Source organism: Toxorhynchites rutilus, chromosome 3 (assembly GCF_029784135.1).
Source record: "Toxorhynchites rutilus septentrionalis strain SRP chromosome 3, ASM2978413v1, whole genome shotgun sequence".
Lineage (NCBI taxonomy): Eukaryota > Metazoa > Arthropoda > Insecta > Diptera > Culicidae > Toxorhynchites > Toxorhynchites rutilus.
Genome location: NC_073746.1, coordinates 42,078,114 through 42,102,548, shown reverse-complemented (window position 1 = coordinate 42,102,548; position 24,435 = coordinate 42,078,114).

Below are 24,435 nucleotides of genomic sequence, written 5' to 3'. Positions count from 1 at the left end.
ACGAAATAGAATGTCGATCAATGTAGATAGGTTCTTTTCTAAAGGTACGCGAGAATTTTTCAAAAGAAGATGACCTATAAATGGTTAGATATGCGAATTCTTGGGGTGGTTTCCCGTAACCGAGTGGTTAGCCTTACAAGGATTTTTGTTTCGAATTTCTTTCGACTTTTCATTTATACACGTATTTTCTCGGATTTTCCATTGAAAGGCGAAATTCAGTTTTTCAGAAAAGAACGGAATTTAGAAGACTCAAACTTCTTTGGTCGCTGTAAAGTGCATTCCTTTTTCCACACGGATGCCATAAAAGCACACTAAAGTGTTTATCCTTCCATTGGTTTTGAGATGTCTTCAAACGCGCTGTCGCTCTCTTCGTCCGCTGCTTCGGTCGGTAGTGGGTGTGTTTGTCTGTTGACCGATGTCAGCAGAAGTGTACAAACAAAACGCGGCTTCGAACGAACAAAAACAAAAGCCATTCTTCCAGCTTCGGTCGCGGTGCTGCATATCTTTCCTCGAAATGGCAGGAAGATGAAATTTAAGAAAGAGGATACTTTTTTCCCGCTCTGCTGTTTGCCCGGCATTGTTTGATGCTATTTCACAACTTTAATGCATTCCTTGTTTGCGGTGAGTATGTGGCCTTGGCGGAGGCGCCGCACGAGGACCGAACGCCAGGACAATGGTAGGTTTTCGCCTGCTTGTGAATGACGTTACTGCAGCTCCTCGCCCGCCTGGCAGATGCCGATAGCGCCACCGGTTCTTCAGTGAGACGCAATTATATGTTACCGAGTTAATCGGCACAATCCATCGGATCATAGCCCCGCATCGCAATAAACACCGGTTCAACGAACAATCTCAAGATGGTCCCGCAGAAACGGGAAACGGGATATAAACTCCGGAGAAAATTGTTTATAAAACACAAATAAAACAAAAGGCATACACAGAGGGCCGAAAAATAAGCGCCACCGCCGAAAAGAAAGCACCTCGAGGGGAGGAGAAATGTTTTAGAATATGTCGATCGGAATTGGGTGCATTCCAAACAGGCGCGCGCCTTTCCACTTTCACCGTCATTCCACTGTTTGCCCGATGATGCTGGTAGGAGTTTTGTTATATCATTCGGGACAAATGAGCCAGCTGAGCCTGCGTTTAATAATAGTCATTCTCTAGGTTTTTTTTCCTCTGTGTTTGCTGTATGCGTGCCGCGTCACTGAGTCACTTTCGGAGTCGTGTTCCGGCAGGGGCTGGTCGTTTTGGTGCGCGCGTCTGAAAAAAAACGGACGAAAGGTATCTCCGAGAATATTAATGCGTTTGTCAATTATGAGGTTCAATTGATTTATTATGATGTATGCCACTCCCCGCATAGCAAAGACCAACGTGCGTCAGCTCATGCGCTATGGCTAGGGTATGGCTTAATCGAAATGTAATTTGCTTAAATTAGGAATTGTGGGGTCTAATTGCAGGGTTCAATTTGTGCAGATGCATCGGCCGGACGGCGAGACTCTTGGACTTGGTTATTAATCAAATAAACGATGCTGTTGAAACCATGCAATTTTTGACTGTGAACCGGGCACGATATGATCGGCTTATTAGCTATAATGAAGACTCGTGCATTCTGACACGGCACCTAGACTGGGTTGAAATTTGACCACCATTGACCATGTGTGATTATATACAATTATGTTACCATGGCGGATAAAAGGGGGAAATGAACATTTTGGTGCAACTTTTGAATATGTAATACTATGTTTTTCTTCACAGTTTCCTAGTAGTTTCATGGGGAATTTTTTTTTCTCTATTATAGAGACTTTCAACACATTTCGGCTGGTTCGTCACTTTTACTTCCATTTTTGGAAGAATGTCGGGAGTGAGAATTGAACTCGTGATCTCTGCGTGAGAGGTATGGATGTTACCACTACGCCAGATCACCTCCACGATGGGGAATTAGAATTAAACTACTTTCAATTCTCATTATTCATGCATACATGCCATTCCATGCCAAAGCGATATACAGGAACAAAATCGTGCAAAACTTCACCAGTAACTTTAAAAAATCGTGCTCGGTGCACATTTTGAAAAAAAAAACAAATAAAAAAAGCTTCCCCCAAGAAAAGAAATCAAATCCACGCCATTCACCGTACAATTTTCTTTTGTTTCCCTGCTTTGCGATGGGACACTTTTTTTTCGGTTGCGCGTGGCTGGTTTGTGCTTTTAGTTGCATCTCGAAACGAGTTGCTGTTAGAATTCATGTCATGTAAAAACTTAGAAAAACTTAGAGCATTTGATGAGAGAAGGGGAATGATTTCAGAAGTGGATAATTGAGACGCAAATTTGTTTTTTTTCGCACAGAAATGCATATGAACCATCGAAAAAAACCAAATGAACGTTAACTTCGTCAAATATGCTTCTTTTCATACACCGCACAAAAAAAAATCGCGCAGAAAAAAACCGCACAAGAACAGAAAATCGCACAAAAAAACCGCACAAAAACAGGTTTTATTGTAGTTGATGGGGACGGGGAACTTACTTCGACAAGTAGACGGGTTTAAAATGGTAACTTCGGGTTACGCGATTCGAAAACCTTTTCTTCGAACCGGATGCAGCAAAAATGGCGATTTTCTTCAACGGAAATCCCATTAGACGGGAATTGAAATAAAACTGTTCTTTTCCACTAAGAAAACAGTTGATACGCTAAACTAATTGTACGCGTAATCTGCACGACACAATTGGATAGAAAAAATTCTCGAAGAATATTCGAGAATTTCACACTTTCGGAGAACGATTGAAAATACCGTGCGTTTTATTCCTTACGTTGTGCTTTAATGACTAATTTGAACAGATGGTATTACATTTTATAATTAAAGAAAATCAATGAGAACTAGATCGTGAGAGAAAAAGTTAATTGCACACAATTCGCCTACGGGAATGCAGTCACTTGAGCCATCTCACGTCATTCGCCGCGTAGAATAAGGGGGAATGTCTTCAAAAAAAACATTTTGTTATATACCATAACGAAAAGTTCTTCAATGTGTAGGTTATATTCAACGGGTACTGGCGTGATTTACGGAAAAAGAAACAGTATTTTTCATCCAGGAATTTCTATGGAGACTCGTGCATGGTTTGGGCGGGATTCTGTGCAACCGGAAGGCTCAAAATACCTACCTCATCATTGAAATATTACATATATGTTCTGGAATTCTCTCTCCTACCGTTTTTGCGTGTATATCGTCACAAAAAAATACATTCCAGCAAAACAATGCTACTATTCATACCACCAAGGAAACATAGCAATAGATTAAGGACCAAAAGCAAAAGGACTGACCGGCTCGTTATCCAGACTTGAATCCTGTTGAAAATCTTAGGAGGGATCCTTGTACGCAGAATCTACACTGAGGGAAAACTTTACATCACGATTGAAGAGCTCAAGGTCGCAATTTCGGAAAAATGTAAAAATATCGAGAAATCCTTTGAGCAGAATTTTTTTCCAACACGAATTTCCAAGGTTATTAGTCGAAATGATTACCAATTATTGACGTGTAAATCAGCCGATCGTTTTGAATTTTTCATTGACAATACTTATGAATTTTGAAGTGGTCTCATATAAACTGGACAGCTTAAATTATCATATTTAAGCACAATAAATAAACAAACAACTATTTTGAACGAAATTGACGTTAAATATACTTTATTCTTATTACAATGTATGAATATATCTTGTTGAAATTTTAACTGTTTGTGTTGCAACGATATAGAATCAGGGCGCTCTTTTAGAAGTTGGACAAAGTGTACATTCGTACACATAAAATGACACTACCTATATAAGACATATTTCTGCGAAAATAAGTGACTGTGGTCGGAAAATGTGGGATCAGCTGGTGATCCAACTTGGTATGTGTTTGTTCATGGACGATGAAAGCTACTTGAAGACCGATTTCGGTCTGAACCGAGAACAGATGCTCTTGCAGAATACAAAATTTGTTTTTGCTGATAAATCACACGAAAATTCATGGTCTAAGGAGCCGTATGCAATTGCGGTCAGAAAACTAATGTTTTCATCACGGATAAGACAATGAACTCGGAAGTGTACAACTCACCCAATTGACCTTAGTTCAGGTCAATTGAGAAATACTAGGTAATTGAGCCTAGTAGAGAAGAAAATGTAAATGGGTAAAGTTATCAAAAACTTCACATAAATTCAAATTTGGTGAAACAAGTTGACCGATACAATGGACCATAGATTTTTTTTTTTGCTGAAAATATTAAGACAAACCAGCAATTCGGCTATTCTAATAAAAAATTAATCATACGATAATGATTGTTTGGAGCTTCCTCAATAACCTGTCGAATAATACTTTTACCGCATAGTTGACGTGACTTCACGTCAGGCTATCTGTTGCGTAGTGATTTTGGTCATGTTTGAAAAACTACATTAATAAACTCTTTGATAATAATTTGTTGGCCCTGAAAAGGACCATTTTGTTTCATTTTATGGATTTTTTGTTCACTCCATCAGTTTTACAATGGAGCGATTATGGAAAATGTTGATGATTAGTCGTTGGATGATGCATATGACAAAAAATATGCCGAAGTATAATAAGATATGTTGTCCTCTGAAGCCTGTTAAAAAAACTGTGCCTGTGGCTGTGTTAGAAGAGTGAAAATCATTCCGGATCGGCAATCTCGTTTTCAACACTTCCATCCTCCATTTTTTGCAATGAATCTACTCCCAATTGTCCGTAAATGACATACACTCCCAATTTTACAGGTAATGGATGAAGATAACTAGCGAACGGAAAATGAATATAATCATTTTTTGACTTCCGGGTTGCAGATACTGGCTCTGAATAATCAGCAACGATATTGGTATTGGATGGTAGGACATTAACAGCGGAAGTTGAATATCGTCTTATGCCATTTTGGAAACGAAGATGACGGCTTCCGTTTCATTGCAAGCCACCTTAAAATATCAAATATGGAGTTAATGGAGCAGAATTAGACAAAGAAACAGTTAGAGACGAAGATCATGCTAGAGCGAAATGGCGGCAGTAAAAGAACACATGCACAAACGGAAATGGAAATGGAAACGACTGCAACGCCAACGTTTAACGCGCAGACATGCAACGGGTACGCGCACATGTACACACACATGCATACAAAGTCGGAAAAATATTCTTTAATGCGTTCCCCGGTAGTAAATGCCGGAGTATTAGCCAGTTTTGTGTGAGCCATCCATGGCAAGCACATGAATGTACGTGTTAAATAACTGTGAAGCAATAATAGGAGGTCGATTTAGGACCACATTTTTAAGGTTGGTTCTGGACTATCCCAACTTTTCTCAAATAACGACATGCCGTGTACTAAAGGCAACCAGTAGATTCAGTTTATATGACTTGTTTCGATGAGCCGGCCGTAAGCATTAGCATAAGACCATAAGCTATCGAAATTGACTGGTTTTGTAATTGTTCGCCAATTTTGTAATTTCTTTTAGATTTTAACTAATTTTCCGTACAGGTGAAATCAGTTTTTTCCTTTTTTGAATTGGAATTTATCAATTAGAACAAAATCATTCAAATCGGACAAATCGGACGATCCGTTCTCGATAGTGAACTGCAAATGCCACCGATAGCTGTTCAGAAGTAAAGACCGCTCTGTTGTCGTCAGTCAGTTGTGAGGAAAAACGCAGAAGATTACTATAAACTCTTTCGGAGCGCTAAGGTACGATCTTCTCGGTTTGATATCCAAAGCGCAGTGAATGAAGTCAGTCCATCCGTTCGCATTGAATTATAGGGACCTAAAACTTCCTCAGTTCTTTTGACTCTAGCCTTAAGAAACGCCCTTGTGGACAACTGTTCAAACTCCTCTCCATGTCTTGAGGAAAACAGTTCGTTTCCGCTCGACGCGTGTTCACTCTACAAACATCAAATGAGAAATCTTAATGAAATCCACGAATGTTACCTTTTATACCAGCTAAACGAGTGATGTAAGTGATCCGGTGGAGCTAGCGATGCAATATTTTACTTGCCGGTGAACCAACTGCACAGAGAATGTGCCGTGTATTCGTTTGATGCATGTATCCAAAATGTTGAAGAGTATAATTTTATATCAAGTTTGATTTACGATAGCGCACTTCAAGCTCAAAAGAAACGTGTTCCTACTACCACTTTCCGACGTCGTCCTCCATCACTTTGGTGGGACAGGGAGTGTTCAAAGGTCTACCTTGAAAAATCATCCGCTTTCAAAAAATTCAGGAAAACTGGATTAGTGGAATGGTTTCGAAAGTACCAAGCTCTAGAAGCCAAACTAAAAGGTCTGATTAAAGCAAAAAAGCGTGGATATTGGCGGACGTTCGTCAATGGTTTGTCAAGGGAGACAGCTATGAGCACTCTTTGGAATACGGCTAGGAGAATGCGTGGCGGGAACCATACAAATGAAAGTGAGGAATACTCTGACCGTTGGATTTTCAAATTTGCAAGGAAGGTTTGTCCCGATTCAGTTCCTGCACAAAACGTCGTACGCGACATTCCGCTCCAATGCGATTATGAGAATTTTTCGATGGTAGAATTCTCAATTGCCCTCCTCTCATGTAACAATTCAGCTCCGGGGTCGGACAAGATTAAATTCAACTTGTTGAAGAATCTTCCCGTCTTGGCAAAACAGCGTTTGCTGAACTTGTTCAACAAGTTTCTGGAGCTGAATATTGTCCCGCATGACTGGAGACAAGTGAGAGTGATAGCCATACGAAAACCCAACAAGCCGGCTTGCGATCATAACTCGTATAGGCCGATTGCAATGTTATCCTGTATTCGCAAATTGTTAGAGAAAATGATTCTACTTCGTTTGGACAAGTGGGTCGAAACGAACAATTTGCTGTCAAATACGCAGTTTGGCTTCCGCCGAGGTAAAGGGACGAATGATTGTCTCGCGCTGCTATCTTCTGAAATCCAAATCGCATTTGCTCGCAAAGAACAAATGGCTTCCGTTTTTCTCGATATCAAAGGGGCATTTGATTCAATTTCCATGGAAATTCTCTCAGAGAAGCTTCATAATCGTGGACTTTCACCAATTCTGAATAATTTCCTGTACAATTTACTGTCAGAAAAGCACATGAATTTCTCTCATGGCAACTTAAAATCTTCTCGTTACAGTTTTATGGGCCTACCACAAGGCTCCTGCCTAAGCCCCCTCTTGTACAGTTTTTACGTCAATGATATGGATGATTGTCTAACTAGAGACTGCACGCTGAGACAACTTGCAGACGATGGAGTTATTTCCATCACGGGTACTAATCCCGTCGTTCTGCAAAAGTCGTTGCAAGGTACCCTGAACAATCTGTTCACGTGGGCCCTCAAGCTGGGTATCGAATTCTCTACGGAGAAAACTGAAATGGTCCTTTTTTCTAGGAAGCACGAACCCGCCCAATTCCAGCTTCACCTATCCGGCAAAACGATCAAGCACTCGATGTTTTTCAAATACCTTGGAGTATATTTTGATTCTAAATGTACCTGGGGAAAACACATTGCGTATTTGAAACAGAAATGCCAGCAAAGAATCAATTTTCTCCAAACAATAACCGGAACATGGTGGGGTGCCCATCCAGGAGACCTCATTCAGTTGTACAAAACAACGATATTATCAGTGTTAGAATATGGCAGTTTTTGCTTCCGATCAGCTGCCAGGATTCATATTCTCAAGCTGGAGAGAATACAATATCGTTGCTTGCGTATAGCCATGGGGTGTTTGCATTCGACACATACGATGAGTCTCGAAGTTTTGGCAGGAGTTCCCCCGCTTACTCTTCGGTTCACAGAATTATCCTACAGATTTCTCATCCGTTGCAAGATCGTGAATCCATTGGTGATTGATAACTTCGAAAATCTACTACAACTGACTCCTCAGTCAAGTTTTATGTCTTTATACCATGAGTACCTTACCCACGACGTGCACCCTTCACCAGGCATCTCCAACCAAGTTTGCTTCCCATACTTTTGCAATTCCTCTGTCATTTTTGATCTGTCCATGCGACAAAAAATCCATGGAATACCAGATCACCTACGCTCCAATGTTATTCCGTCGATATTTTCGGAAAAATATGGGAAAGTTGGATCTGATAAAATGTTCTTTACTGACGGTTCATACATAAACGGGTCCACTGGCTTCGGCATCTTCAATGAAAATTCCAGTGCCTCTTTTAAACTCAAAGATCCTTGTTCCGTGTATGTCGCAGAAATGGGTGCGATATACTATGCTCTAGGGATCATTGAAACACTGCCCATCGACCATTATTTTATTTTTTCAGACAGTCTCAGCTCAATAGAGGCCGCTCAATGAAGGTTGATAAACGCTCATCTTATTTCCTAACAAGAATAAGACATCTATTGAGTGTTTTGGTCGAAAAATTATTCAAGATTACCTTAGCATGGGTTCCCTCTCATTGCTCGATTCCGGGGAATGAGAAAGCGGACTCGCTAGCTAAGGTGGGCGCTTCAGAAGGCACACTTTTTGAAAGGCAAATTGCCTATAATGAATTTTTTCACATTCCTCGTCAGGACACACTCGTTAGTTGGCAGCGCATGTGGAGTGAAGATGAGTTCGGTCGTTGGTTACACAAGATTATCCCTAAGGTTTCGACGAGTGCTTGGTTTAAGGGATTGAATGTAGGTCGTGATTTCATTCGCGTGATATCTCGGCTTATGTCCAATCACTACAACCTAAACGCGCATCTCTATCGCATTGGGCTCGCAGCAAACAATCTTTGTGATTGTGGCGATGGCTACCACGACATCGAGCATGTTGTCTGGTCGTGTATCCGGTTCCATGCTGCTCGCTATCAGCTCTCTAGAGCACTGAGAGCACAAGGCAGACAATCGGATATCCCCGTCCGGGATATCTTAGGTATCCTGATCTTCTGCTTCATCTATACCTGTTCCTCAGAAACGCCGATGTCAACGTTTAATGATGTTTCCTTCGTTGTGTCCCCGTTTCATATCCCTCCTATCCAATCGATAAACTTTTACTTAGTCGCGGCAATACATACACACACTCTTTACAGATGCACGGGCCGAAGGTTGTGCAGTCCACTGATCATTCAACAAGAGCCAAAGGTTGTACCGCTCATGACAACTCTACACGAGATGATGATTGCGCCGGCTAGTGACCATTCTATCCTGGATTCCTCGAGAAGACGCACCACGCTAGATATGGGGTACAGACTAGGGGGGCGTTGCTGATTAATGGTCAGCTGCATCCCAATAGGAAGTATTCCGTATCAGGCACACGTACAGAGCATCGAAGACTGCAACATACCAATTATGAGAACACTTGTAATACTAACTTCGAGCCAACCGCGAGTAATCGGTTACATATTACTAACATAGTTGTAAGACAAAAATTGTCAAAATATTGGATTCCCGGCCCCGTCAGGCTAACGCCACATGTGCCTTAATAAAAAATATATTTTGGGAAAAAAAAAATATTTTGCGATAAGGAACAAAACTACCAATTTTAACGAGGATCTGAAAACCACTATATCGGTTTGGCATTGAATAGCTGTATATACATTGGCAATTCGCTGGGTTATAAACATAATTGTAACATCACGAATATTTTCCGACAGTTGTTTTTTTCATATGTATGTAATGAGTCCTGTTTTTAGTGGTTTTCCATAACAGTATAATAAAAATATTATTTTTTCTAAATATTAAGTTGGGAAAAAAGTTATCCATTATTTTTGGGGTGAAATTCAAAACACACAATTTCTGGCATGTATTTTCGCATTTATGATAGAAAAAGTGTAAAATGTACCGAATTTTCTCTTTGTTGGCCTTCATTATTAACACCTTGTAACTCACAACTGAATGGAACAAACAAAAAACAGCAAAAAAATATTTTTAGTTTGAAATGTCACCTTTACAACGAACCTAAACTTGAAATTGTATGATCGATATTACGCGTGATATTGATCACTAAAACCAGCTACCGAGAAAATAATGAATAACTTTTTCACCAACCTAATATGGGAATGATCTTGATCAACGAATTTGTCGTATATAATATTTCAATCAGATCTCTTGTCACCTTTTGTAAAAGATTTTTTTTTAAATACAAGAGGGTCGCTTCAAAATCGGCCGTTTCTCGACTGATTTAGCATGGAATTGCTCTATTGTTTCTCTCAAATCAGTCTCCTTAGACGACATCGTTTGACCCAGCCTTAATTTTTTGTATGGCCATCAGAGCTGTCTATCCGTTTACATCCTTGCGGCTGTTTAAGCGTACTCTGCGTAGTCGTTACTGAGTCTGGTTTTGTAGTGGTTCTCGTGGCATGTTTGAATTTTGCTCAGGAACTGATGCACACAATATGTAAATCAATTCAGAGACAACTTTCCGCTCCCCAAGCTTCAGTCCATTCAGGTTCCCAAATCTTCTCTTTTTCAGACTTTCATTCCATTGAAAAAAATATTTCAATTCTGCAACAGCGTGAACTTTCTCATTTTTCCAATGCTTCCACCGATAAATCACTAACTAATTGGCTGAGCTTTCTTGCCGTCATAAATTCCAATCAACCCGTGCTGTGAACTCAAAATTATGCTATACACATTTACACTATCTTGCAACGCATTTGTTGACGCTGTTGTGTACCACACACACAAAACATTAAGTTCAGGCAATATATCGTTGCGCCCTCAATAAACTGCTCCCATCCATCACGAGGCTAAACGCTTCGCCGGAGCTAATTATTGCCCGGCGAGGGCGAACCGGCTGAAACCATTTACTAGTGGCCGTAATGAGCCAAGTGATAATGAGGATTTTCTTCCCTCTCTCCCTCGTGTGACAAGTTTAAATCGAAATTATCTAATTAAAATACCGCACGCCGAAGAGGCACACCAACACACAATAATTCCCTCATCCGTCCCAGTTGGAGTGGAAGAAAAACTAATCCCTTCCGTCTTCCGCATATCGGCGGCATAGTCGGCTCTGATGGCCCTAATGATGGCGCCTTCGGCGTGAAGCAAATTGGTTCGGCCCTGCAGGGCGAGCCTTCGACGTAGGTCAAATTGAATCATTGAAGAGACTTGGGCCAACATTTTGTGTAGATAAAAAAATAAAAACTTCCATCAACCATAGAACCTAAAGCATTTTATGGCCTCGCATTTAAAGAGGACTCGGCGATACACTTTTGCCAGTTATTGTTCCAACTGTTCAACTTTTCGCTTAACCTGCGGGGAGGAAGAGACCAGTAAACTGATCATCCCTCGCAAAAGCATGCCGTCGTCGTCCAGCGTCGGCCCGAGCTTATCTCGAAAGCCAATAAATTCTTCACTTTCCGGGTCGGCACCTTTCGGAAGGCAAAGTGCAAGCTAGGCTCAAAACAAACAACAATCTGGACACCGGATGGAATCGTTGTGGACCCTCGCAATGGGACCACCCTCTGGGCGCGGATTTTTGGGCTTTTTTGTTTTAAGACAATACACAGAGCGGCACCGATTTTTTTTCGGATTGTGAAAAATTGCTTCCCACGCACTACGCAAGTCGCAAGTCGTGTCATCCATTCATGATGACACCGGACGAATGTGAGAGAGCACAGGAAAAAAAAGTATGCGCGGATGATAGCGCACTATGGAGGATTTCCTTACAATCAAGCGGGCAAAAATACTTTCATCATTTGTTCAACACTTCTGGTATTTTTTCTACTTGTTATGATCGAATATATTGACATATACAGCCATCCCATGGCAAACCGGTATAGTGGTTCTCAGATTTCCGTGAAAAGTGGTAGTTTTGTTCCTTATCGCAAAATATTAGACCCGTATTTTTTTATTTTTTTCATTATATTGCTTATTTCCATTTTAGGGTCGTCCGAAAAATCAATGTTCTGCTTTTTTTTTTTCAAAAAATGACTCATGGCCTTTGAACTACTGCACCAATTTGAATGGTAGACACATTATATTAAAGCCATCCAGCTAGCCTTTTTGAAAAAATATTATACAGTGTCGGATAAATCATTAAGACAAAACTTTGAGAAAAAACAATTGAATCCAGTGCTCCAATCCATTTATAATAATTTATTTGCATAGTTCGCAGAAATTTGTAACATCTGTAGCACACTTCATGGTAAAAAAATTAAAACAAAAAAATTCATACCTTGAAGCGCTTCCTGGGTTAGTACTTGGTCGTGCAACCTTTGTTACACATCACTTCCCGCACCCGGTTCGGCATGGATTCCGCCAGCTTCTGGCACGTGGTGACCGGGATGGTGTACCAACAAGCTTGGATCCTATCCCACAGTTGCTGCTTATTCTTGGACTTCTCCGTGTACATCGACCTTTTCACGTTCTCCCATAGGTTCACTACAGGGTTCAGATCCGATATCTGTGCTGGCCACTCCATGACGTCGACTTTGTTATCCTGGAACCACTTTTTGATAGTCTTAACGGTGTGCATCGGATCGTTATCCTACATGAACCGCCATTTCAGGAGCATGTCTAATTGAAATTGAAATTAAAAAGCAGTCAAAATGACTCGCTTGGGCAATCTGATGTTAAAGATAGAGCGAGCTATATTTTTTAATATTTTTTCTTGAAAGCTGAGGTTCTTTTACATAACATGTCTAAAAATCAGAGATGTGACTTTTGTCCTTTTCTAGTTATGGTATTACAAATTCTACCGATGATCCCAAAAATCGTTTTTTCTCTTTTTTTCAAAAATGACCTCGTTCAAAAAAATCATAAAAAATACAGCGCCCTCTAGTCCAAAGCCATGTTAACAATCAAAAACAAATACAATCAATAACTACAAAAACAAAATCTATTTTTTGCAATATTTTTCTAAGACAGCGCGGACTCGATTATATACGGTTTTTGATTTCTTTCCACTGAAATCGAGTCACAAAAAAAAAATTATTCGTTCTTTTTGCATTTAGTTTTTGTTTTTTTGAATATTGAAGAATTCCGGATTCTCTCAGGTGATAGAAGATCATATTTGATGAAAAAATACTTCTACGCATATGTTCGAATTTCAACAATGACAGGTTTTTTTTTGTTTCGTACTCTGTTGCCTCAAACTGGCTCTACATTACAAAGTACGCTACGGAAGACGATTCTGTTACGTTCATTTGAAAGATGAGAAAATTTAGTACAGGATATAGTAGTGGAACAACTAAATTAGTGGATTTTATAAACATTTGGGAAATTATAAACTTAAAAGATAATAATTTTCAATGTGCTATTATTAATTTCATCCTAAAAATTTATATTAAACTAGATTGTTTTTATCAATCAAATTGAAGTTTTTTAACCGCTCTACAATTTGTTCTTTGACACCGAACTTCTATCGTAGTTAATTTGGCTATCGATATAAACAATTCTTGGTGATGATTCAAGCAAAATCTGCTAAAATCACGATTTTCACCCCACTTTACATGTAATAGCCATTTACATTACATCTTAACGTTGAAAGGTTACATTTCTTCTTGAAATAAGTCGTATTTGAAATATAAAAAAATATATTTTTTTACAAACTGTATATAATCGAGTCCGACCTGTATATATATATATATATATATATATATATATATATATATATATATATATATATATATATATATATATATATATATATATATATATATATATATATATGAGTGGTTCAACAGTTATTATGTAAAAAATAGGCATTCTTGGAAAAAAATTGAAAAAAATCATTTTTTGAAACCACCCTGAAATGGTAATCTCTAATGAAAAAATAAAAAATACGGGTCTAAGTTTTTGTGAGAAAAAACAAAACTACCAAATTTTCACGAAAATCTGAGAATCACTATCCAGTAAAACCTGTTTTTGTGCGGTTTTTTTGTGAGATTTTTTTTGTGCGGTGTATGAAACGAAGCATATTTGACGAAATTATCGTCCATTTAGTTTTTTTTCGATGGTTTATATGCATTTCAGTGCGAAAAAAGCGTATTTGCGTCTCAATTATCCACTTCTGAAATCATTCTCCTCCTCTCATCAAATGCTCTAAGTTTTTCTAAATTTTTGCATGACACAGACAACTAAAAGGAAAATTGAACGGTAAACGGCGTGGATCTGAGTTATTTTCTTGGGGGAGACTTTTTTTATGCGGTCCCTATCTACCGCACAAAAAAAAGGTTTTTTTTTTCAAAATGTGTACCGATCACGAATTTTTAAAGCTGTTGGGGAAGTTTTGCGCGATTTTTTATGCGACTTTTTTTTGTGCGGGCCCTATCCCCCGCACAAAAAAGGTTTGCCTGTATTTGTTTGGAATGGAATGGCTGTATACAGTGCAGTGTCGATTATATACAGTCTCCGATATCTTTCTACTGTATATAATTGAATCCTGTATATAACCGAGGCAAAACAAAAACAAGTACTTTTTGTTTGTATAATATAAGAGAAGAATTTATTTTTTTATTCATCCCCTTAAAGTCATAAAACACCTTTCTCACATAGAAAAAATAAATTTATCCAGAATCTCTCAGGAGGTGATAGAATATCATGTATGATGAAAGAATTCTTATACGCATATGGTCGAATTTCAACAATGGCAGAGTTATTGAACTTTTATTATTGTTCCGGGATCTGTTTGCCTTCACTGGCTCTACTTCAAACTACTTCACACAGTATCAGTGATGGATCACGAGCAAAAATAATTAGACCCGTATTTTTGTTTTCCTCCTTAGGGTGCTCATTTTCAAAATAGAGGGACAATAAAAAGTGAAATTTGACGTTTTTTTATTTTCGAACATTTTAGCAGCAATTAAAAATTTGAAGGATTTAATTGTTGTTGTGAACTATATATACGTATTAATTTAACAATGTATTTTAATGTAATGTTTTTATATAAAATCTTTCTTTGAAATCTTTCGAAACAGTCTTCAAAAGTGAATCATTTGAAGTATGATCAATACATAATTTTATTTTTTTTAATACTCAAACTATTATAATCTAATACCCCCTATCTAATCCCCCTTATATAGAAATCAAAGACATAGTCCTATGTCAAAAAAACCTTAATTGTCATGTATATTTGTTGAACATATTTTTGGTTTTGTATATTTCCTATAGGGACCAAAAATGTTCAAAACGCTTCAAATCGCCTCGTCGCAGGTGGTCGCAACAATACTCTTCAGAATTTGTTAGTATATACCGAAGACTTGAAAAAAACAAGGACCCGACTCGGGAGCTCAAAAGATGCCGAACAACAAAGTTGAAATTATTATTTTTACATCTTGTTTTCTCGTCCTCTCCCGCTCACTCATTATTTCATATAGGAGTGTTGAGGTCAGTGCTTGGAAATATCTGTTTCACATCAATCTTTTCAGCTGAATTTCCGACCACATTCGATCATTATACCACTGCATTCGGGATACCGAAAATGAACCAACGCCAAACCTCACAATCACAGCAAACCACTCACAGCTTATTCATCCAGTTTCGTCCATTCTCTTTTTCCTTCTGTTCTGTGTTCATGGAATGTGAGCAAAAGGAAATATCCCTAGTTTTGTCATTAATTGATATTAACTCTTTGTGGTCGTTTGTCTGCTCTTGATGTCTAATGAACCTGTTCACGAATCAACACTGTGCTCCTATGAGTAATAGATAACGGTACTCAGTATCAAACAAAGTGATCACCCACACAAGATAAGTGCGCTGAATGCATAAGAATGTAGGGCAGAACAGCAGAATTTAGTCATTGTAACACTTTGGTGTGGTGGAAAAGATTGTTCATAAATATCAGAACTACTGTTTGCATAAATGCCTCATGTTATTTGAATAATCGTATAAGTGTCTCAAACGACAAAATCTTTGTTCGCCTAAAGTGAAAAGTTCTGATCATTTCAGATACGCTGAAATCATTATTTGAGTTACTACTGGTTTGAATTATGTTGAAGTAGTTGTTTTTTAAAAGCAGAATCATTGTTTGCATAAGTGTCTTCTTCTTCTTCTTATATGGCACTAACGTTCCTAGAGGAACTCCGCCGTCTCAACGTAGTATTACTTGCGTCATTTTCATTAGTACTTAGTTGAGATTTCTATGCCAAATAACACGCCTTGAATGCATTCTGAGTGGCAAGCTCTAGAATACGCGTGACCACAGTGCAAGTCAGAGGAAATTTCTTTGAAGAAAAATTTCCCCGACCAGAACGGGAATCGAACCCGAACCCCCGGCATGTTAGGTTTGACGCTAACCACTCGGCCACGGGAGCACACATTATATGTGTCTTATGTCACCTATATAATCTGTAAGAAAAATACTTGTTAAAATTGAAATGTGCTGTTCTTCTCGGATACACATTGCTTGCATTAATTATACATTACATATACATATTCAACGGATAGTAAAAATAAAATTATGTATTGATTACACTTCATATGACTCTTGGAGAATATTTCGAATGATTTCGCACAAAATAAAGTTCACAAAATAAATAAAAAAAAAAAGTTTCTTTTTCATAACCTTTCATGTATCACTGCTTTTTTAAGGAAAAATAATTCCGACCAGTATGATACCCATGCCCAAATGTAATACGACCGCGGGGGGTAATATACTAGTTCATTCACTATCAGTATCGTTCTCGGACACTGACAAAACGGAGAAATTCGTTGAGGAAGATAACGAAGTACAGAATGCTCAAAATAGTGACAAGAAATTAAATTGTTCAGGCATACAAGGTTTCCGTTTCAGTTAAAATGCTTTAATTTTACATAGTGAATATGCATATCTAATTCGGCTTGTCAGAAATGCTTCCAAAGACTCCAATTCCGATGTAAAAATACCGTCTTGACTCAAATTTCGAACATTTAATTTTTGACTTAAATTCAAACTTCAAACTGTGCTGTAGGATTAGCGGATGAAATTGCCAACATTCAGCTTTGGCTGACGAAGTTTGCATTCGCTGCTCGGATCGATTCTGCAGAATGCTTCCACGCCGTCCAAGCCTATGCAATCCTCAGCTGTGAGTGTGCATGCAAATCTTGCCTTTTTGTTAGCATTCCCGCTTGCGCCACCGATTTGTGTTGCCCTTTCGGAGTAACTTCAAAAATAACTCAATAAGCAAGGCACTGACTCAATGAGAAAATCACACACCTATCGGGATATTGAAAATGACCAATCACCAAATTCCTGACAATTCAATGGCAATGACTAAATGTGAATGAATTCTCATGACTCGAATTTTAAGGAAAGCTCAGATAGCACGGAATGAATATGGATGAACACAGTTGTAAGTTTGTTTGACATCGAATGAATGACAGTAGCATCGACAAGCGAATTGAACGCGCTACACTGATAAAAATATATTTTCAATATCACTTAACGTTTTAGAGGCGAATGAACTATAAAGTTTAAAGCCTCTTAAAAACAAAGAAAAAGAAGAAGTATCACTTAACAAGCTCAATATTTCCAAGCCCTGGTTGTGGTTGTGCAGTAGCAAGGTAATTTTTTGTGCGGGCTCTCTCCGCTCAGATATTTGCGCTCTGTTCCCTTCACAATGTCGCACTCTCTAAAATGGGTCTGCTGGACTGAAGAAGGACTCCTAGAGACTGTATTTAATTTGTGTTTGACAACGACGAAAAGAACGGTGGAGGATTCGTAGATTTTCAAATCAAGGATGCTCTTAGACTTAGTTTTCACGCACATTGGATTTATTATCTACGTAATTGTAAGTTTGATAGTTCTGTGTTCATCTATATATATTTAAAAATGGAGTGATGTCTGTCTGTCTGATTCTTATAGACTCGGAAACTACTGAACCGATCGACATGAAAATTGGTATGTAGAGGTTTTTGGGGCCGGGAAAAGGTTTTCGTGATAGTTTGAGACCCCTACCCCATTTCTAAGGGGGAGCTGCCATACAAATGAAATGTAACTTTCTGCATTACTAGGAAATTAATCAAGCAAACCAAACCAAAGTTGGCATTTGAAGGTTTTAGGGTGCAATAAATGTTTCTATGATGGTTAGACACTCCTCCCCCCACTCAAGGGGGGCTGCCATACAAATGGAACACAAATTTTTGCATTACTCGGAAATTTATCAATCTAACAAAACCAAAATAGGCATGTGAAGGTTTTAGGGTGTAATAAATGTTTCTATAATAATTAGACACTCCTCCCCCCACTCAAAGGGGTGGGGGGGGGTATCATTCCTATATCATCTCCTATCTATATAAATAAATATGGATCGCCGAAAGTGTTGATAAGAGCAAAACTCGAGAAAGGAATTGTCCGATTTTGAGCTCTTTTTTATTCTATCATATTTTATTTATCAAACATTTATTCCATGTAACGAAGAAACATATTATTTGCAAGTGGTTGAAAAATCTTGAACGAGAATTGTGTCTGAAAATAATTTTATTTTATAATGACGAGTTTTGCTAGAAGTACTAGGAATTTTACAGTAAAAGGTCATTTATAGAGGTAGATTGGAGGATCAATCTATGAACAGTTTTGCGATTGGACCCACAAACGTGGGCTTAATAAGAAAACGTAGATGTGGTAACGAAAAATAAGTTTTGGGCGAGACGAATTTGCCGGGTCAGCTAGTATGTTATAAAAGCTATGCATATGTATGTTAATACAACTGTGCTTTGTTGCGTAGACAGTGTTTTAGCAAAAATGTTCACCTATATAATCTCTCATCTTCTTTTTCTTCAGTTTATTTCGACTACGTATTTTTTTTAAACTAAATTAGCCGATTCAAGATTACGTTCTCCTTTTATGCAGGTTTAGGTTCAAATTGCAGATTCATTTCAATCTACATTTTAAAGATTTTATGTTTCGGGCGCCAGACCCCACACTCGGAAATCCGTCTGCGAATGACGGATCTCTATGGTAGCATGTCCAAGAAGGAACCTGAAACTTTTGGGATCCATAGAAGAGGATCCAAGGCCCCTGAGGAGGATGGTTGCAATGGCTGTTACGCGAAGGAAGAATGGATAAACCCTTAAGTCAGGATTTCCATCTGTGACCTCCTTATATCGTCTCTTCGAGGAGTTTCTCGGCGACCTTCTCAGGTTGCCAAAAATAACCTCGGTTGAGACAATTTAAAAAAACCTTTCCCTTGTGACTGTAAGGACGTGGCCGGCGTCGTTATTGACTATTAAAAGCTCGGATCACCGAAACATGGACAATGAGAATGATTTGCTACTCCCAAGCGTCATTCGGTGTGTTCTTCGTGCAATTTCGCTGGTTCAGGTCAATCACGAAGAGCTACGAATTGTACAGTCTACCCAAGCTCAAGCTCAAGCTCAAGTTTTTCGGAAAGTCTTATAGATAACGTTTATAAGAATTTAATATACTTATAAGTTATTGTGAGTTATTAAGATCAAAACATTTTTTTTCAGAATTCACTTTTTTCGAAAAAAAATGCTTTTTCTTTTTGCTATTTTACTTTATTTCTCGATATTGATACAGTCCTGAAAATTTGAACTTTTCTGAGTTACAGTGTCTATTTTCTATAGGAAAAATAGAAGAACAGATCGGTGACAGTCACTTCTCCGATTTTTGTCCACCTGAAAAGCCATAGTGTAGCGGTTGCTCGGATTTCTTCCTTCCATTCGATGCTGCGTTATCGGAGATTTTGATTCTTCGGCTGCATTTTTGACGCCTTCACGATCTAAAACAAATTGAATCAGTGCGCCGCATTTCATCCATTCCATATCGGCCTGACGCAATCGGGAGATGAAGATGGGAAAAATACGAAATAATACGATGCTGGTTTTATTTATGACGCCTTTCGGTCGGATGCGCGATGACAACACTTGAGTTCTCCTCCGTTGACTGTGAATTGTCGTCGTCGTTGGAGGTAGTGAAGATGTCTGTCGGTCGGAAACCGATAAGCGCCACCGAGGAAGACAAGAAAAGACCCTCGGCACTTTGTTTGGAATACCGATGACGAAAAGCCATCGACGTGGTTGTGGTTTTGGTGTTTGTTAGCATACGATTCCGAGAAACGCATAACCGAAATCAGGCAATAATTTTCCAGTTCAAACCGTGCAAAATTCCAAATTGATTCGGAAATTAAACTAATTCCTAAGCCGAACACACTGAGAGCAGCACCGCAGCGCTTTCGAATCAAAATCATGTGCCAATTTTGGCTTGACCCTTCCGTGGCACAGCACATTTATCCGCGGGAAATTGGAAACTTTCACGTTCTTGCACCACAGCCAGCGGGAAAGCACTTAATTTCGGACGAAGGCCTCTGTTTTTTTTTTTGCTGTTGTTACTAGTTTTGTCGCTTCCTACATCTTTTCCGCGTTTCGTTGCTCTCTCATCCATGCGGATCGAAAACCGAGCATGGCCGTAAAATTATTGGTTCGTTAGATTTGGTCCCCTGGCGATCCGAAATGTACGTACTGATCAAACAGCGCAACAGCGCAACAGCGGATCACCGCGCAAGATCGGAGGGAGCGTGATCAAACGGTGGTCAACTATTAGCAGGGACGGCGCACACTGAAGGGCCCTAATAACATGGCACATCATCCCGCTGATCCCTCTTCACACCATGCGCCTAATTCTGAGTCATGTTTTTCGACGAAGGGTCGGGAGGTCCCCTTTCGGCACTCGTTGCATCCTGAGTTGTTTTCCGAAGGGCACGTCGCGTGTGCTGCTCTGTGCATGAATAAAATAGGAACATCGAAGCGAACTTGACCAATATAAGACGCTTCCTCACTCCAAATGTTTATCATATCCCCGAGCACCACTAGCACTGTTCACCGCCTCGGTAGTCAGAGCTATTGCCAAGCTAAACACTCAAAACCACAGCAGCAGCAGACTTGCTCCTCTGCTAAACTTGGCCGCCTTGTTGTAGCACTTTGAATATTTATTTTTCCATTTTCGTCTGACACCAGCATCTCACGATACGCGCGCGGACCAATAGTGGAGAGGACCAGGATGGAGCTAACTCCGTGCGATGCGCTTCGATGGCGGTGTCTTGCGCTCGAGAATGCCATTACATCTCGCTGCATGATGTAAACAAATAAATATAAGTGAGGAAACTAATAATAAAAATCTAACTTATCACGATGTCAGAACCGCGCCTGGCTGCCTTCAACCTGGAGTCATCGTTGGCCGGTCGCACACTCTTTTCGCGCATTTTGTTATTTTAGCCGCCCGACGTCTCCGCTCGTCATTTTTCATTCGACTCGCGAGGCCTGTCCTGATTCGTGCTTGGCACTAGTTTGGCCCACTGAGCCGGGGACAGTTCACTGGCTCTTTTCCTGGCCGAGATATTTCCGCGCAGTGCTGGAAGTGGATTTTGTTTGTTGATCGGACAATTTTGGTATGGGCAGAACATTGCTGATTTGTTAAACATGTGACTTTAACATATGGAATTTTCTCAGTCTCACATAGCAATATATATTGATGTTCGTGATGTTATGTCAATTTTTATCACAAGTTACAAAGACGGTCGAAAAAGATTTATACGAGAGTCAGCTTATTATACAGCTTGATGTAGTTAGTGGAATTAGTTTTTATTTTACAGCTGCGCTCCCAGTGATCGATACTGGAAAGTTTTGACAGCAGTTGTTTCGAAAGTATTCCTCTTTCCGTGATGGAAATCACGTTGTGATTCGTTTGATATTTAAATACATTTTCTATAAGACCACGTTCCAGACCGGGTAATGAGTTGGCTTGCAAATTTTTTTCTAATTCTTAATCCACATTTTGATTTCTTTGCTAGTATGCATAGTATCATCGACGCAAACAGGTGTTTTTGACGTAGGATTACGACTTTCGGGAATATATTGGGGTACAAATTGAAAATAGAAAATCGAGCACATCGTGAAAATTGTTCAATTTCAAACGCTTATAGCTCAGTCATTTCATGATGGATTGATGAGATTTTGCATCAATGGATTCCGGCACTACATAACATTTTTTTGCATTGAAGAAAATAATATTTGTCATGAAGCTAACTATCGAACAATTGAATAATCTCAACCCCTATCCTAACGGAAATACCCACTTTTGATTGGTCGATATTGACGAAACATGCGGCGGGTCCCTAACAGAGACATCAAAACCAAGCTGCCCGGGGGAAATGGGCATTGTAATTATATAAAATTAAGGCGAACTTTTGTTTCTACCGAAATGTGTTCCCTAACAGAGACATCTAAACCCAGCTGCCTGGGGGAAATCGGCATTGCAAATACATAAAAGTAGGGGGAGCTTTTGTTCCTACCGAAATGTATTCCCTAACAGAGACAACAAAACCAAGGTGCCTGGGGGAAATCGGCATTGCAAATATATTTAAGTAGGGAGGATTTTTATATTGCAAGTAAGGTGGGTGATACCTTGCTCTCGATCTCCTTCTCTAGCTTCTGCTGCACTTTACGGTTGCTCAGCACTGTCGCACGACTTAAGAACCGGGCCTCCTTTCGACGCTCTCGCGATTCTCCCGAAGAAAGAGGATGTTTTAAATACCAGATCGGTTTATCTACAACAGCGTTATATCAGCGTCTACAAAATAATTCAACAACTGGAGACTGATTTGAACCACGTGATCAAAATTAAATCCAACGTTAACCAGGAACATGTTCTCGAAGGTATTCTTAAATCGTGAGCACATGTGCGCTTCGGTGGAAACCTGTTTTGATTCCATCACTTTTTGAATGTTAAATTTTTAAATAAAATCCGAAAATACCTGCAGATTCGTTAATAAGCCGGCTGCAATGAAGCTGTTGGAGCCCGAAATCCTCAAAATAATAGTCGAAAGCTTATGTTTACATAAGTAGTTCTTTAAGATCCATTTTAGGTTCTGTTTGAGTCTCAAATTTCTTCACAAGAACATAAAGCCGATTGGTCGATTTTTCAAGCTTTTCTCTCGCAGAAAGATCGTATGGCCCAAATGATTGAGAGAAAACAGAAGGTAAAATTATCTCTTTTGACTTGGACCATGCTTTAGATCAGCGGTACTGAACCTTTTTTTCAGATGGGCAACAAACACTTGTTAGTCATGGTGTCGCGGGCCGCAAAAAAAAATTATAAAGAAGAATGGTGTCCAAGATATGACCGCACTGTTAACCAAGGACTACGAAATCCGAACCGAATTGGATGTGTGGTTTTGACGCCTTTCTAGCCCGAAAATAATGCTCTATTTCACGAGAGTTAGTTGATCGGATCGGAAATCACCAATATGATTTATCTGTCACCCTGCTATCGATTAGATAACAGTGGCAGCGTGGCTTTTCAAAGGGCCTTTCTCAAGGTCGAGTGTTTAGTTTAGATTTCCAATTATTTTTTAGGCTAAAGGCGAATGTCTAAGAGTCTGAAATCATCACACCAATAAATCCGAAGACGCACCAAAATTCACAGCTCTGTTCCAACAAAAAATATAAAATTCATCTGGCTTTTGATTGCTTCGAATATTATTTTAGAATGCATCGAAATTTTTAAAACAAATTTCAATCGAAAGTTTTGTAGCCCTGAAAAGCGCCGATGAGTTCGCGTGGAACTGTAGAAGCAATTGAAGATGGGTGATTCATAATTCATTCTTGTTATCGCGAGAACAGTAATTTGTATCTTTATTTCCATAAGACGTGCGACCGGAAGTGATTATATATTTGTTCTCCCAGTTATCTGTTTGATAACACATAAAATCAACAATTCGTATGTGTGACTCAATCATAAGCAACCAATCTCCACATAACGGTATGAAAACCAACGCGACACGTCATGTTTAATATTTCTTTTCTGCTGTGCTTCTGCCCGTCAGTTCAATTTTAATAGAAATGATACTTCGCGCATATTCTGAGAATGAATTCTGAGGTGAATAACTTTGCATGTTCGTTCAAAAGGGAGCAAAATAAATACTGAGGTTGGCCAGGGGAGCACAATATTTATAGTGCTTTCTAATCATCCAACCGCATTCCAATCTTGACTTCGATGGACTTTCAAGTATATTTTCAGATTTTTGTGATTTCATCAATATTTTGAGATCTCAATAGTTTGCTTTCGACGCTCAATCCCTTGCACAGGAAGGGATAAAGCCCACCTTTGAAAACTAAATTAAACTCTCAGCTTTTTGAAAACCTCGCTGCCATCTGGTCACTAGCTGGATGACTGATGAATCGTGAATTCGCGAATGACTTGTCTATACTCAATAAATTGAAAACAGGCGGAGCTTCAATTACAGTATTTTTTCCATCCACATTCTATTTCATAAATTCATTCTATTTCATAAAAAACGTGCCCTGTTTTCTGATTTGGCACCATTATTGATAGACGTAGTCCTACCTCAAAAACTATTTCTAAGGTTTTCATTATTGTTACACATACTGCATGGGCTGGAAAGTCCCGGGATTATTAATGAGAACAATCGTTTTTTGGAGCTGTATTTATTCCTCGACATAGCTTCTCAGTTTCTGCGATGACTTCCTTATTCGATGTGAATCTGTTTCCCTGGAGCCACCGCTTGAGGTTTGGGAACATATA